We start from the raw sequence: 17,527 nt of genomic DNA on the forward strand, positions 1-17,527 counted from the left end.
ATTGAATGTCATCAATTGGATTCTCAATCCTTCTCATCATCATCATCATCATCATCCACATTTCCCTTGATATAATAATAATGATGTTAGATCAAAGAGAAGAAGAAGAAAAGGTAAAAAAAATCTTAACCAAAAATGTTGGTAACTGGTACAGTTATTTACTTATTGCTGGAAAAAAAGCAACAAGAAATACAAGATGATCAAGATCCGCATCATTTTGTACCTTTTTACAGTTTCTTCATTATCCTCACCATCTTGATCAGTTAATCAGGGTCAAGCAATAATATGAACAAAAAAAGCCTCAACAACTCTTAGCCAACCCATTTCATCTTTTTCATCATTTTTTACTTTTCTTTTTGCTTGCAAACAATTTAAAGCCTTTCCTCTCTAATTGTTAACAAGTGGGATTAACTCTCTGTTAGTTAAAACCTGAATAGTAATAAATTGCCTGAATGTTATTCAAGTAAATTGAATTTTATTAAGATTAATAAAGGCAACTTTTAATCATTAAACCTATTGTTAATCAACAGAGTTGGCTTTAGGTTGAGTTGACCCATAAAGGCAACTCAATGGTGCCTTAGAGGTTGACCCTTTAACGCTAAGACAATGGAGTTGGAAAGAGACTGATTCAGATCTGTAATTCACTTAATCAACCCAAATTTATTCAACATTATTTGGCACAAATTTTCTGGTTAAATTATTTTTCTCCTTTTGTCACTTTGATATTATTTATCTTGAGTAAACTTTCACAAGAATCGGCCAGTTACCTGAATAGCAATATTTATCAACATTGTACTTTTTACTCTCTAATAATGACATTAAAGGGGATTGTCAACACACTATTAACAAACAATCAACATCACCTTGAAGCGTCGAGTGTTGATAAGAATAGCAAATTGTCTTATAAAAATGAGACCAACTGATCCTATTTAATAATAACAAATGATGTACAATTTAGTAATTGTTCACAAGTGTTCATAACTTATTTATATTGTAAATTACAAGTAAATTTATCATCCATTACAGTTTAGTCCAGTACAGAATGTAATTTACCCTGTGAACTGTTGAAACTTAAATTAAATTAAATACAATTGTGAGAAAAAGTAAACTGTAATTAGTGTTACAATCAGTAGCAATGAGAGTTTCAGATAAATTAAGATTAATATCAACAATGAAACAATTTAAATATTATGTAAAAAGCTAATGTCAGGGTTAAATGAAGAGTCAACTGATTAACTGTAAATCTAAATCAATAGTGAATCTTGATGATTGATTGTTTTTACATTGAATGTGTTTTGTATCATTTGGTTAAGTAAACTTCAATACAATTTATACATTGGATAACAATTTAAAATCAATTGTTGTATAATTAGTTGATCAATGTTAACAATAAAATGATGGATCAGGAAGTAACAGAGAGCAAAATGTTGATAATGATTACTATATTCACTATTATTAGATTGATAATGTTAATAATTGAATCATGTTAAACTTGAAATGTTGAAAATGAAATTTTCAAATTGATGTTGATGTTGATAATGAAGATAATGATGAGGATGATGATGAGGGTTGGTTCATCTGAACATGATAAACATCACATTGAATTTTCATTCACACTCAGGTTACTTACCTTTGGTTAAACATTTATTAATCTTTCGAACTTTTTTTTCAATTTTTTCTTTTTTTCTCTTTCATTTTAAATACAGATTAAAATTTTGGTTAACATATTCTCATTGTTATTGGATATTCAATTGTAAATCAATTGTTCAACCTATTATTACAATTGATTTTCCTCACCTTAAACCTTATTGAACCTTAAATTGTTTTGTATCCTTGATATTACAAATATGTAAGTATTAAGTAAACCTTGAATTGTGAACAAACTTCCGGATTAATCCTTTTACCTCTTTAATTTATTGGCTTATGTATTAATTACGTTGAATGGCATCATGATAATTACCATTTAGGATAATTAATAAAAGCTATTATTATATTATTCATAGAGAACCGGTTTTGGGTTGAAACAATAATATAACCATTTTCTGGTTATTACATTTGATTCTGGTAATTTTACATTCATTTACAAAACCAATTTGCTTTCCAATTTGTTTTTTCATAGTTCATTTGATTCACCAATGATTCCGTCATTGTTTACTTGCAATATCAAGGTGTGAACTAATTGGTCTGTAATTTCGTTAAATGCCAATCAATAGTCACAACTGATCATGAAAACAAAACTGATTAACAAATTCTGAGTTCATTGAGAAATTTTAAATTTAGAAACAGACTGAGGCACAATTGTTGATCAGTTGGGTCCAACTTCACCAATCCCTCAATGGTTTAATCTAAATCTTGAGCCTAGGGCATGACAATCAGAAAATGTTCAAAACAGATTTCAATTCTTGAGACTAAAAAGTCCAAACAGATCAACTCGATTCATGCAATAAATGCGACAAAATCAAACGAACATTCAATTCAATATTTGTCACACAGTTTCATCCTAAAATGTAATATTCAATGAAATTTTCTGGAATTTTTTTCTCGCTTCATTAGACAAGTTTATCCATCGAATGTCCAATATTCAATCTGACAAAATTGGAACTTTTACAATCGAAGATATTTCAATATTCAATCGATTACAAACAATTTCAGATTCGAAAATCAATTTTTTGGAATTCAAAATTGAACGTTTTTCAAGCCTAAAATTGTGCTTTGTTTAATGATGCGAATTGTTGCTTTGGTGAATCGATTTATCGTTAATTTGCGGAAATTTTTGAATCTTTGTTCTGGATCTGAAAATTGTACTCTGAGCAAACAACATGGAGATTAGCCTACTAACTCTTCGAGATTAGGGCAGATTTGGTGAAGATTATCACCTTATATTTTTACTTGTGACTTGTTTTGGTTCAGCATTTTATTTTTGTCTTTATTGCAATTATTAAACCTTAACTTGAGCCTGATTGTGCTTTACAATTATAATCTAATAATTTGGTTTGGATTAAGATTTGACCTGACAGGTTTGTTAACCGTTTGTTACTTTTAATGTGACTAAGATAATCTATTAAAAAAGGTTTTAATTTATCATCAACAATTTAATTTAATCGGGTTAACCGTTCTCTCATTTCTTCTCCTTTTATTTCAACATTATTTACCTTGATTAGTTTATATTTCAAGATTATACAGATGGTAATCAAGCTCCAAATTAATGGTTACCAGATCTTTATACAGATAATGATTCAACAAATTCAATCAAGACAGTACGATATGGTTAAAAAAGGTCAACTCACAAGTGATTTTAATCATTGAAACTTTCAGGATCAGATTCCGGAAAAAAAGAGATTCCCCTGAAAGAAGCTAGTAAACAGAATGGAAATCATTTTTGATGCACAAATCATTTCAATTATCATCGAATGGTCAATAATGTTCATTTAGATTAAGTTGATCTAAGCAAATGTTGAGCAAATAGAAAGGGATAACTGAATGAAAAAACCTTTTAATCTTGAATCAAGTTTCCTCTTGAACATTACTCTGATCATGTAAATAGAAATGATAAATTCCTCTTCCGGATAGTTTCACCTTGAAATTGACAGGTTACCTTTCATCTAATTACTCATCATTATCATTACCAGTTATCACAAGTCCAGCAATCGAAACATTTACCTTTAAAAGTGACTTTTTTTGAAAAATCAGTTTCCAAGAGAAAAAGTTTTTCCATTCAAATTGTCGGTTGAAAATGGATTCACTAATCAATCCCGATTCAATTAGGCTCAAGACTAATATGCTCATTATAAGCAATTTTACTTTCCATTCCTACAATTAGCACTTAGCTAAAAAGATTTAGTTAAACAACTTTTACTGATGATTAAACTAATCAGCTGACATTTTTTAATCCATCTATTTTCATCTGCTTCATCACTCATTATTAATGTTTATCACGAAAGTTGTGCTAACAATCTCATTAAATGGTAAAATTGTACAGTAATTTGCTTACCGCTTGTCCAGTGGTCATCCTCTTCTCCCGATTTGTCCGTTATATTGTGCATCATCTGCTCAATTATCAGTCTAGTCAGGAGAACCATTTAAAGATCAATTTAATCAATTTGCTCAATTAATCATTCACCAAAGACAATTGTAATTGTTGACCAACTTTTTGAATGTAATTGCATTGAAAGTTTAACTTTCGGTTTTTTTTGTGTGTGTGTTCCTCTTGTTGTTGGTTATTTTCATCTTGTTAACCCTGTTTACCTGAAAAAGGCCTCAATTGAGGAAAGGTGACCAAGCGAAGAAGAGAAGAGAAAAAGGTAATTGAAGAATGTAAATTACAACTTGTTGTCTATGAATTGTAAGATGGGTTGAAAATTGTTTCTTTGGGTTAACCTAATTGCTATAGACGGATTACTGTTGACCACATTTGCCGTTCAATACATTTTTTGTTTTTACCCTTTTACTTTTGTACCTTTTCAACCTTTTCGTAATTGTTGTCAGATATTTTTGGAAATAATTCAGTTTTCATTTTTATTTGAGGAAAGCCAAGTTGAAATGTTAAGGGTTAAGAGATGAATGAATCATGATTAGACATGTTATTAGGAGCCAAAAACAAAGAATTTTTGAGTTTTTTTTTTGGGGGAAATTTTCATGATAAAGGTGAATAACCGTGAATTATTGACTCTTATTGATCAACAGCAAGATTGGCCTGAAACAATCGAATAACTTTAATCGCTATTAAACTCCTTATAAATCAATCTAATTGTAGGATAATTATTGTTATAATGAGCTTAATCAACGGTTAACTCATTTTGGCTGTTGAATGGTTAACTCATAAATAGCATAATATGGATAAACTGTTTTATCAAAATGATATGAATGATGAGACGAAAAACCTTGACAAATGTTGAATCAAATGGCGAGCGTTGGTTGATTTTGGTTAAATAATCAACTTGTGATACTATTGCTAATGAAAGAGATTAACAATTAAGAAGGTGTTGATAAATATCATGTTAATCCAGATGAAAGCTGAAAAACCTTGTTTTCCCATCAAATAGATATTATTTTTCGCTATTGTAATAGTTATTCAATTGAGTGAACAAGACTTGCAAGATGAACAAAAATATGTATTACAAGTGCGAGGATTTGAATAAAAGGCGATGATTATTGTTGTTAATCGTTAAAGAATGAGAAAAGGAAAGAATCATGATAACCTAAATTTCGCCTTTAATTCATTTAACGTTAAATTAGTGTTTTCATGTTACCACAATCGTAGTGTATCAACAATAACAACTATTAGCTAACTGAATTTCACTGAAAAAAAACTGAGTTATCATCAACTTTCAGCTTTTTGATTGTTCAATAATTCATATTATCAGGGAGCCTTGAAAACTGAGAATATTAAGAAGACAGAAAAAAGAAGAAGAAGAAGAGATAAAAGAGTTACTCTTTTCATGATTTCTCACAATTTCTCGTCATCATTATCATTATCACTTTCTCTGAATAATTTGTTCACTTTCATGTTGAAAGTTGAATAAAAAATTGAAATGAAAGATTGACAAAAGAAATTGTGATTATTATTATCATTATTACGTTCATGGATCAAATGAAACAATTTAAAGTGAAAGTGAAGTGCATTGTGAATCTTGAATCAAGAGAAAGTACTAATTGAAAGAGGAACGGAAAATTTATCATGATTTATTCCTAATTGTAAACAATTTTAAGGCCAAACTGATTCTTTCATGGTAAACCTTGAACCACCCACCACCTCCACCTCCTCCTTCATTTCCTCTTCAACGCATCTTGACCTAAAATTAAGCCCATAACAAATATGGGTTTGGTTGGTTACCATCTCAATATTGATCCTTCAAACTTGACACCTGATTGTCCATTCAATTATTAATAGAAAACGATTTGTTTACCTGCTTTAATCAATCTAATCATAAACAATTACTGTTTAGTCACTTAATTTAAAAATTACTGACATTCAATAGCCATTGAAGAAACAAAAAATCAAATTGAAAATGAAGAAATCAAAAAAGAAAGTAAAATTACTTACTATTGTCTCTCTCTCTCTTTGAGTTGGAGAATCATATTGATCACATGTTTTTGAACCCAAAACCTTTGCTTTTGTTGGTTAATCCAATCTTAATTTGCACAGTTAATTAAGGTATTTGTTTAAAAGATTACACACTCAAAGTGACGTTAATTTATTTAATTAAGACTTGAAACAAAAAGATTCATCAAGAATTAAAAAAGCAAAACATTGATTTAGAATAAGGAAAATAGAATAGAAAAAATGTGAAATGGAAAATAGTGAGTCAATATGGCGCCAAAAGTCTTGTCTTAACCTTGCACAATAAAGGCGCCAGTTGCTCTCATTTAGGTAAAGATAACACTTTTTCCCATGGATTTTATAAGGGGTGATCTTTAAAAAAAATATTTCAACTTTTAGTCATTACTCTAATCAGTTACAGATCTGCAATAATCTGACCATTGCATGGAATATTTAATTCAATTTTAGGTGAAAAAGGTTAGTACAATTGATAAATGTCTTTCTAGAGTGTTGAGATCTGGTGTTTTTGGTCTATCTGTTTTAATGTAAGTTTATTCCTCTAGCTCACGTTTTACTTCTGGATGTTTCTTTTTCTGGTCTTTCAACTTATCTCTTTTGATCTCCGATTTCTTTGTTTTTCTGGTTGGTTTTGGTTTCGGATATCCATACAAATTGTAAGTTTGAATTTTACTGAATTTGTTCAAATTCGATCTAGTCTTTCAGAGTTTCTGGCCATTTTGTTCCTATCTGGTTCATTTTGGTTTTTCCTAGTCTTTATTTACCCAAATACCCAATTTTGCTCTCTTGTGTATTTTTGATCTTTTCTTCGGCTCACTTCTAGTCCTTTCTGGTTATTAGCAGGGTTAAGTGTCATTTTTCACCTGTTATCTGGTCCTGCTCTGGCTTCATGTTTCTCTGCTTATTTTCTGGTCTTTTTATCAACCATTTTTTCAAATTTTCAACACGATTTACTTTTTGTCTCTTTTATAAACCTTTCTGGTCTTTTTCAATCTCTTCTTACTCTCTAATCTAGTAATTTTTGGTCTCGTTATTTCATTGTTCGCTTTCCCTTTGGGCCATTCTTATGCTTTATCTGACTTTACTTTTATTTTTCAATCATTTTTCTCTCTACGAATATGTATAAGCTTATCACGTTTGTCTTATGTTTCAGATCAACTTTGCCTGTTACCTCAACAAAACCAAACGGATCTGTTTTTCCTTCCATTAATCATAATCTGGTTACATTTTGATTGGAATGAATCTTGAATTTGAATCGGTCTATGTAGACAGTTATCTTTTGATTACAAAATTGATTCACCTTTTAATTTAAGAATTTAGCTCAATCAATTAAAAGTCAATTTGAAAATCATTGAACCTTGGTTGGCGTAACAATAAACACTTTGACTGGATTCTCGTGTTGGACTCTGTTGGAAACCGATTGCACGCAAAAACCATGGACTTGATCAATCAGATCAAGTTTTAAGCAAATAAGACGATTATCATAATCAACATCATCTTCTTCATTTTCATGTTCATCTTTTTCATTCACACGCAAACAGGGTAATTATATATAAAAATATATCATTTTGATAAATTGAGAAATGTGTGTTAGATTCAGTTATATAAAAAAAAGTTAACCAGTTGATTCGGTTAGCATTCAGTTTAATTAACTGTCGTGAGTTAAATATCAAACTTAATATCAAAAATTGTTTGACACACCTTAATATATTGTTGCTGTTGTTTTGGGTGCCGACAAAAATGTTATTATTATCATTATTACAATAATTATTATTAACTTTGTTCAATTTCTATTCATGACTAAGATTGTATCTTTTGTTTCCTAACTCTTTAGATCCAAATGGTATCCTCTATTTATCATCATCATCACCAATCAAATCATCTTCACTCTCAATGATCAATGTTTGGACCGTTAATCCTGTTCTGAAGTAAAAGCCATTTCGAATGGCGAAAGATAATTAAATGGATGAAATTGCAAGTAATCCAGAAGCCACCTGATTGACCGTCAAGTGTAAATTAACATGGCCTTCCATTGAGACTAACCTGTCAAAAAGAAAAATTAATCAACTTTGATGGTTTACTTGATTAATTAATTTAGCCTGATTCCACCCAATAACCAGTAATTTGGTAGATTGAAATAACCAAATTGTTCAACAATTAGCCTCACCAGTTGATTCACTTAGGTTTCAGCCGTTGAACGCTTTTAATTGTCATTTAATTATTTTTCACCTTTAATCGTTGATTCCAAGTCAGTCAACTTGGAATCGTGAACAAACAGATGAAATTGCAGTGTATTCATCAATGTATTTGTGTATTAACTTCGGGCGTTTCAATTTACTATTTGTGTGTCAGTGAAACACAAATACTCGACCGATTACGATTCTTAATCATCATCTACCAATATTGATTAACTGTTGGTCCATTTGAATAGTTGATTACAAAGTATAACTTTCATTTTGGGCAATTTGTTTACAATTAAGGGTCTTTTAATCTACCCTCACAATAAAGCATATTGTATATGATTAACAAACAATTTAACCTAATATTTACATACTTGTATGAAAAGGACAGACAAAAAAAGGTAAAAAACATGATAAAAGTTGCCATAAAATGGTTGATTATCATATTACTTTAGATTGATTTAAGGTTGAAATCATGTCAAATCAATAAATTACACGTTTCATCAATACCAAAGATTAACCTTTTCAATTCAATTACACCAACCATTAATGAACAACAAAAAAGATGACAGATTCAAGATTTTATCAAAAAGATGGTTTGATTTGTTAGCATTAATCGTCTATTCAAAATTAGACATTTCTTTGGGTGAATCAACTCTTCAATCTGATTTCAATAGATTACCATGAAAAATATTGTAAATGTTTCCAATTGTTCAAATCACTTTTGTACTCACCAAATCAATGTAACCACAATAATGAACATTTGTTGTTCAATTGCTGGCCTCACGATATAAACAAGTAAAGATATTTATTTTTAGGCAACTTTACTTGTTTCCAGTCAATAATCAAATGTTAATGGCGTAAAAAAATAAACTTTACCTGTAAATCATTTTACCAATGATTACCTCAATCGCATGCTGATTAGTTGATTACTTTTACTGAAAACCTATTAACCACTTGTTATCAACTGTAATTACTTGTAATCAAATTAAGTGAATAAAAAATCAGCAACATTTTTGCAGATTTAAAGATTGCAAGTCTAACATGAATTAAGCGTTTTACGAGTTTAGCTAATTTTTTTTTGCTCGGTCTTAATCAAGAGTAGTTTAAATTGTTAGTCCACAAAAATCAATCAGTGTTTTACAAAAACAAACCTTTAATCATTACTCCTGACATTTCAATGATTTATTAGATTAATTCTGATTAATCTCATGACTTTATCTGTACCTAATATTGACCGTAAATGCCAGACAGTATTTGCAAAGGTAACTCTAACTGTGATAGAAACGAATCAACGAATAAAATCAATTTTAATGAAAAAAAGAATGAATTACTTATTTAAATTGTAAGCCTTAGAAGATTTGAAAATCGCTGGTTAATTAGCTGCTTTGCTATTCGTCAATCCTTATCTGACAATTGCGCCATTTTAACCATTGTTTTAGGTTTCTTAAAGAAGCAATTTTTAAGTCGCCATTTTAATCGCAATCTTTTGTTACAGTTTTAACTCGATTTAATCGCGACGAATTAAGTTTATTTAATCAACTTTATAGTGCCAATGATGGACCGAAGTAAGTGACTTTTCTCTTTTTCCTTTCTCCAGCTTGACCATTTATAATTTTGATGGTCAATGTTAACTAATGTAAATGTTAACCGTTAATGTCAATTAGTTGCAACCTTGAGCTTTTACAACTCTTTTTCTGTTGCTTCTTTATATCAAGCCTAATATTATTGTTTTAATTATCCGTAAGACTAATTTAATCCGACATTAACAAGTCAAACTATTTATTCATTCAATTGTTACCATGAAGAAAGTTTGAATTTCAAGTTTCAAGAGTTACACACTCAAAACACGTATCATCTTTACAATCGCATATATTTTCTAACTCTTCTTTTTTTTCACTCTTTTCTTTTTTTGTAGCTATATTTTATCAAATGCTTCAATCTCTAAGTTATTAATTGTCCTGGTAACAATTTTTAACAAGCCTTTCAATTAAGGTCAAGGAACAACAATTGAAGTAAAGAATCACATTACTAACTTTCTGTTGAAAACAAACTCTCCCTTTCTCTTTTTCGGTGTAATCAACATGATTATCATGCTGAAGAACCAAAACTTACCCGGTAAGTTGTATCTTCTGCCAGTAGTTAGCTGGTTAACTTTAATTAAGCAAAATTGTACTTATTTTGTGTTTTTTAATTGTTTCTTGCTTTGTTTTTTTTGTACAGTAAGCTTTCCTGGAATTCCATTGTTGATCAAATATTATGTTGATGGCAACACTAAAGACAAATTGAAAGGACGAGGAAAACGGAAAGGTTAAAAATATGCAGCTTTAATGTCGTAAATTATTGAATTGCTTGTTATTTCAGCGTTGAAAAGGAAAGATTGGTCTTGCAATGATTCACCTGTTATTTGACTTGTTGCTTATTGTCATTATTGTCGGCACTGTTGTTCGTATTTCTGATTGAAAAAACCGTTATTGAGACGAGACTGGAGTTAATTCGAAGTGACTTTCAACTTTGATCATTAACGTCGTATTCTTGGTAATTGACACTAAAGACTGTGATTTTATTTTCCACCAATAATGCAAGGTTAGATCAATTAAAATGACATTTTGTTTCAATTTGGACAAATGATATTCAAATTGGTTAGGTCATCTTATATTGAAATTTGATATTATTATCATTAAATTGAGGTATAATCATGAACACATAATTGTTTGTGGAATTTACTTAATGAATCTTTATTGCTTTAAAAGAGAAAGATAGAGACTATTGTAATTGAAATTAGTGGAAGCATTAGTTGAAAAAATTTTGTCCCAAATTACTGTCAAGTCATTATCATGAAATAATCATTCTCAGAATGCTATTTTATTGTCATTCTTTTTGCTTCTTTTCCCTCATTTTCTCAAGCTTATGCTGTGTTTTGATATGCCAATCAATCACAACTATTTTACAATTTTTTATCACTATCTAACTTTCGTAACAATCAATATTGGTTTTCATATTCCCATTAACATTTGAACCTATTGGATTTACTTTTCAAGTTTTCATCTCAATAATTATACAAAAGAAATAATGAAATCAACATTTGTTTTCATCATAATTCAATTCTATGTCAAGTTTATCTCAAGGGTTACAATAGTTTTGGTGATGCTTTTAATTTTTAATCAGTAATAACCTCAATTATCATGAACAAAGACTAATTATATTTCCCATCACTTACACTTTTGATCAAATTTCAATTTAAAATTTTTCAGATCTTCATGATTACCATTTAATTGAATATGATCATTGACAGTGAAATAGATGGATCCTTTAATTGAATATCAACTTCCAAATGATGAAATTTGAAGTAATTTAATCCCATTAATTTTTATCCTTCTAATTTCTTGATTACTTTCATTGTCATTTCAGGTTGCACTGCTTGGTTAATGACCAACTATTCACCAATCAGATGGAATTTTCCGGCACAAATTGATTTGATTTATTTGTTCGGGCATTTGATGGCTGATTTGCTGAAAAATTGAGTCATGACAATGAAAACCAAGCTTAAGACAACTGACTTTGGATTTTTGTCAAACTGATCGTCTTCATATGCATCGTCAAGTTATCCTGCCTTTCCGTTATGGTCTATCAGCAGATTTCAGTAAAAGTTTTCATTTTTTGAAACATTATTGTTGTATTGATGAAATTGTTTCCATCAATATAGCAAGTTATCACCGATAAATGTTGGATTTCTTAAGAGCGCAACGGTCGATGTTGAACAAACTTTCACCTACAATTAGAAATGACAAGCACAAATGTGTGGATGACAGGTAAATAGATCAATTTGAGTTTCAATTTCCTTCTTTACTTTTAATTCAACCCTTAACTTCCTGATAAACCCATCAACTAATACAACCCTTTGAAAGTCTTGCTTACACAGGTTTAATATTTGTTTTCAATACAACGACTTGCCGCTCAAATACAATGAGATCACCAGCAGTAATCCGTCAACTTTTACTTTCAAAGTGCTGCAAGCAAAAGCCAAAGATAAATATTGCAGGTTTGATTCTTTTTTTAAAGTGAAGATGATGTTAGGTAAACAATGGCAATCGCTGACTTCCTCTCAGGCTAATTAAAATTGAATGGCGAGTGTATATCACAATCTTACTCACGCATTTAAGGAATTCATGGTTTTCAGTTATATATTGCATTCAACACTTTTCATTCACTTTCAATGGATTTGTTGATCTATTGTTGATTATCGTTTGTGATGTTGTTTTTCATCAAATTGTGTAGGTAGACTCAAAATATGTTTTTTTACAATTTAGTCTCTTTTCTGGTGATACGAATTTGTTTAATTTTAAAGATCTTCATCTTCCTACTCAACAATAATTTAGACGAGCATTTTTTGATGGTGGCAACAAGTCGCTAACAATATCGCGATTAATTGCTGCTACCATTTTTTGCGTAACCTTATGATGGTGCTTAAAAATTTGTTAATCCAGTTGCAGCTATTTTTTATTCTAATAGTTTAAGCCCTTTCAATTCACTAAAAGTCAAGTAACTTGAATTATTATGTTAAAATTTCTCATCTCAAGTCAAGTTATCTATTTTTTGTGGTTTAAATGCGGAAAAGATTATCTTTCATTTCATCCAAAATCCTTTAGATTCATCGATTTAGCATAAACCACTCACAGTGCTTTACTTTTCATCAATATTATTCATATCATCTTGAGATAATTTGAATAATGTTGATCGCAATCTTTAAGATGATAGTTATTTTTCACCTTGATTGACATTGGTGATGAGGATAATAATAATGTTCAATTTTGTAAAGAAAACGCTTCAACATTCAAATCAATTTTCAAAACATTTCCGTATCTATTTATCAATGAAGAAGGTTTAAACACGTTAAAGTAACACCAAGAAATAAAAGGTTTATGCAAAATCATCCCTTCATTTCTCCCTTTATCATCGTTTTCATCTTTATAATCTTTATCATATAAACTGCATTCTATTTACGTTGATTTCAATTTTTGTTGAAAATACTTTTACTGCCTAATATTCCTAACTTGTTTCTCCTTTTTTTTCAATCAACAGTAAACATGAAACATTGAAATATCCGGATATAACGGGACGATGTTGGTTAATCCACCGGAACGAGAGATTTTTCAATGAAATGTTAAAGATGATAATGATAGTGATGGCGACGATGTAAAGAGAAGCAATTGCAATGATGCAAAACTTGCCGAACAAGATGCTTGACATAAATTTATCAACATTTCACAAGCAATCAGACTCTAAAGGTTATCCTGTGAACTTTTAATATTACCCGTTGAATCAATCTATTACCCAGTTTTCAGGGGGAAGAAAGGTTTACCTGGTCCAGGATCCACAAAAGCACCAACAAACCACAACTATTATGGTTAATGATAACAATGATGGTTATAATAAAGGTATTTGTTGTTTAACCCCTTTTGTTTGACTGAATGTCAAACACTACAGATTGTTACTTAAACATTTTATTATATGATTCACAAACAAAAATAAAAGCAAAGATGAAGATGTTTTACAAGAATTAATAAACTGGTTTTTTACAATATTTATTATTGATAAAAATACTTTCAAATTGAAACAGTTTATTATTTCCAAACATTGTCGGTGTTAAATTGAAATTTAATGAGGCAACAAAGATTTTTTCAAATGTAATTTAATTTACCCGAGTACAATATAAAAGGTGATAAATTTCATATTTTACTAAGCAAACGTTTTAAAATGATAAACTAATATTTTTTGTTTCTTTTTTTTCTCCGTTTTCTCCTTAGGCTGGCTCTTAATTGAGGAAATAATTTTGCTAAAGATCAACAAGGCATTTAAAGTGAAAATCATAGGAAAAAGCTATTCAACTTTATTAAATATCAATGAAACACTTGATTTGATAGTAAAGGAGAGAAAAAAAGTGACACCAGGATAACTCATTGAGAGAGGTGAATTTAAATTCAACGGAGAACAGTTAATTGTTGATGAACTCGGGTAACAAATAAGATGAAACAGTTACATCGTTTACCAAGACAATTTATCATGAGTGACTTCCGAAGGCATTGGCTTCTTAACGTTTACATCTCATAACTTCATGGACTGATGGCTTTAAGTAAGGTTAAAACTGTTAATGAAATTAACTGGAATCATGATGAAAATTGGAAATGTATCTTGTCAATTGTAAGGAAACATAGTTTACAAAGATTGCTGATTTTACTGCTCATATTTAGACTCCATATCTCATGTTGTCTTGAAACGCTTGGTTCATTGGAGATAAATTGTTTTAACTCCACAACCGATTAACAACATGATATCTTGAGTTAAACGACAATCAACATTTCCGGATTTTATTTATTACTAAGCTAGATATATTTATGTTCACTTAATTATGTGGTTAAACCTAAACAATAAGGTAGTCCTGGTTATTTTGTTGCCCTTAAGATTTGCTTGGTTGATAATCACGTCGCTAAGATTGTGTCAATTTATTTGTCTTACCATGAGTCTTCACTTTAATTGTATACTTTCTGAGGCGTAAATTTTTGACGACTAATTCAAGTAAAACAACTCTTCTGATTCTTGATTAAACTTTTTTTTACCCTTAAATTCACCATCAGTTGATCTCTCAACTAACCTGTTCCCAAAGAAACAGGCCAATCATATTAATCACAATCTCATTTCCCCAACAGTCTAAACAATTTAACTTATTAACAGATTTATGAACTAATATTTTCCTTCGTTTTATTCATTTTTTCCAGCAGCAGAAAACAGAGAAATCAAAGGAAATGAAATGTTAAATTGTGGTTAAATGGTATTCATAATGATCCAAGAATAATCTCAATATTGTACTTTTATTTTATGGCCTAACCTAACCATCCTAACACGATTGGATTTCATTCAAAAGCCAATGTCAATGATTTCTGGATTGGCATCTTCATACTTCCATGTTATGCTTGGTTGGATTGATCATCTTTTGTGAAATGATCTTCGTTTGATCATTTTCAATTGATTTGGCCTGAAAAAGAAGAGAAAAGTTTAAAATGGTAAACTGAAAGAGCTAAAATAGGAACCATTTGCAAATCGGAAAAGGGCCACTTATTTAGCCCGATTCCGATTAAATTGTTTCCAAATTGTTCTTCAATTGTTTGATCATTTTTCTCATCCATTTGTTTCCGTACAACCATTCACATCCAAATAAACATTGAGACGACACAATTATACCTGTTGATGATTATCATTGCTGATCCTGTTAATCATTCACCACTAAACCTTTAAATTTGGCAACAAAATGATTTACCTGTTAACTTACTTCCATCATGATCTAGGCTAAACAAAATGACCCTCTAAACCTGTGATATTAGGCAAACCAATTGAAGCAAAAAGGTAAAGATGACAATTCAAACTTTAATCAAACCTGCACTTATCCTTTGATGATTAATTAATTCTATCTTTATTGTTGATACTCTTTTCTTTTTCTTTTCAATTAATGGACATTAATTTAGCGCTGTTTTCCTCTTAATACCAACAAATGTCACTGAAAGAGTCACAAATTAAATTACAAATCATATTGAAAATGCAGCTCAACGGGATAACACAAAATTGTTTGTTATTAATTTAAAAAAAGATTCCAAAGTTTCCTCAATTAATCACTTACTGTTAACCTTTATTGTTGTGCTTAAACACAATCAGCATTTGCAAATGAAAATCCTGTTGACAATCACCAGTAAAATACAATTAAATCAAGTAACTATGTTAATGATGGTTGTTTTGGTACATGGATGTTCATTAAGGATTTAAAAACAAAAAGGTTGAACAAAAAAGAAATGCAAGATAATCGTACAAATTAAAGGAAAGAAAAGGAGTTAATGGATTAAGAAAAGGAGATGCATAAAAATATGATTATAATTAACTTAATGATGATGTGTTAACTGCTATTGTCAACAGGTGAATGGAAAGAATTAACCAAAATTGAAGTTACAATCATATTGTAAATTTGAAGACAAGGACAATTTACAATTGAAGCTTTTCTCGCTTAAATTATTGACTTCTACGAATTGCATAAAATCCAATTGAACTGTGATTTTGGTGTCAAATTGAAAGGTCACCAAAGGATACCATCACTATCGTGAACATTAGAAATCGCTAGAACAAGATTTGGATCAAGATAACCAGCTTATGGACTATTATTGAAACCAGGAACGAATGAAATAATGCCTCGACTTTTATGAATTTTCTGGATTTGGACAAAGAATGTTAACCAACTTGATTGGTCATTATGCTGAGTTATATTTGAGTTAAAACTAATTCTGATTTAGTTTTTGAAATGTTGAAGCCATAGAATTGGATGATTGATTTACAATCAATCGATTAAACCTGATTGATAAACAAGAATGAAATTCATTGATTGGTGTTATTTTAAGTTTATATCCTTATTCAACATTAGTCTTATACAGAGCGAAAATATTGGCCTTTATGAAAAGTTAATCATGGTTAGAGAGAAGTGACCATAATGAAGGATCAATTTCCTGGTGAAAGTGGACATTGTGTTGATTTTCACGAGTTTAAATGAGATTGTAAAATGAATGAAAATGGAAAAGTTAATGTAAGAAGAAGAAGAAAAAAAAAGATGAAAGCAAATTCATAATGATAATAATAAAGGTTTTGTTAACCTTAATAGCAGTAAACAAGATGGAAAGTTGATTGTTGTGATTAAAAAATGGAGAAAGTATTCAACATTAATTAATAGCAATAGAATAAGATTGTTAATAGCAATTGTCTTTTCCCTTTCATCCAGAGATCATCTTTTCATCCCATTTTGTAATTACATTAAATCCTTTTCTTCTTCTTCCTCTTTTACCAACATTTTTTAGTCCATCTTTCCTCCTCCTCCACCTCATCATGAAAATCATCTTTATTATAATCTTAATTATCTGCTTGGTCATCTTGATCATCTTAAAAGTGGAAAATAAAATCTAATATTTATCACTGAAAAAGTATTAACAATTTAATGTTTGGATTGTGAAGAAAAGGCTATTTTGATTGTTTCGTTTTCCTATTTTTCTGCCTTTTTTTCAACTCTCTCAACCTTTCATCAATACGAATTGAAAATGATGATCATAAATCATGCATCAAATGATGTTCAATTTAACTGTAATTTGTATTTTTGGGTGAATTAAATCGTCTATTAATCTTGTCTTAAAAAAAGATTTAGGAAAACAATAATGGCTAATAATGGTAAGTAAACAGGTCAACTAAGCGTACAAATAGCGTT

General features: G+C 29.8%; 2 long non-coding RNA genes across 23 annotated transcripts; one reads left to right on the forward strand and one right to left on the reverse strand.

The window, feature by feature from the left end:
• Nucleotides 1-5,543: 5,543 nt before the first annotated feature.
• LOC149093208 (uncharacterized) lies at nucleotides 5,544-6,182 on the reverse strand. Its single transcript, XR_016199940.1, has 2 exons — nucleotides 6,044-6,182; nucleotides 5,544-5,920 (listed from the first exon to the last, which is right to left on the reverse strand). It is a non-coding gene; the product is annotated as an uncharacterized LOC149093208 (long non-coding RNA).
• On the forward strand, nucleotides 6,145-17,249 carry LOC107371780 (uncharacterized). 22 transcript variants are annotated; one of them, XR_016199935.1, is made up of 13 exons: nucleotides 6,145-6,517; nucleotides 6,604-6,714; nucleotides 7,212-7,600; nucleotides 7,893-9,806; nucleotides 10,157-10,360; nucleotides 10,462-10,548; nucleotides 10,603-10,824; nucleotides 11,650-12,050; nucleotides 12,161-12,280; nucleotides 13,321-13,676; nucleotides 14,046-14,371; nucleotides 15,015-15,639; nucleotides 15,759-17,249. It is a non-coding gene; the product is annotated as an uncharacterized LOC107371780 (long non-coding RNA). The 22 variants fall into 22 exon arrangements; XR_001570873.3 differs by having other exon boundaries at nucleotides 10,157-10,356; nucleotides 10,462-10,824; nucleotides 15,015-15,299; nucleotides 15,463-15,639; XR_001570871.3 differs by having other exon boundaries at nucleotides 10,462-10,824.
• The last annotated feature ends 278 nt before the right edge of the window (nucleotides 17,250-17,527 follow it).

Source organism: Tetranychus urticae, chromosome 3, assembly GCF_039701765.1.
Source record: "Tetranychus urticae isolate SD_2017Ah chromosome 3, NJAU_TeUrti_SD_1.0, whole genome shotgun sequence".
NCBI lineage: Eukaryota > Metazoa > Arthropoda > Arachnida > Trombidiformes > Tetranychidae > Tetranychus > Tetranychus urticae.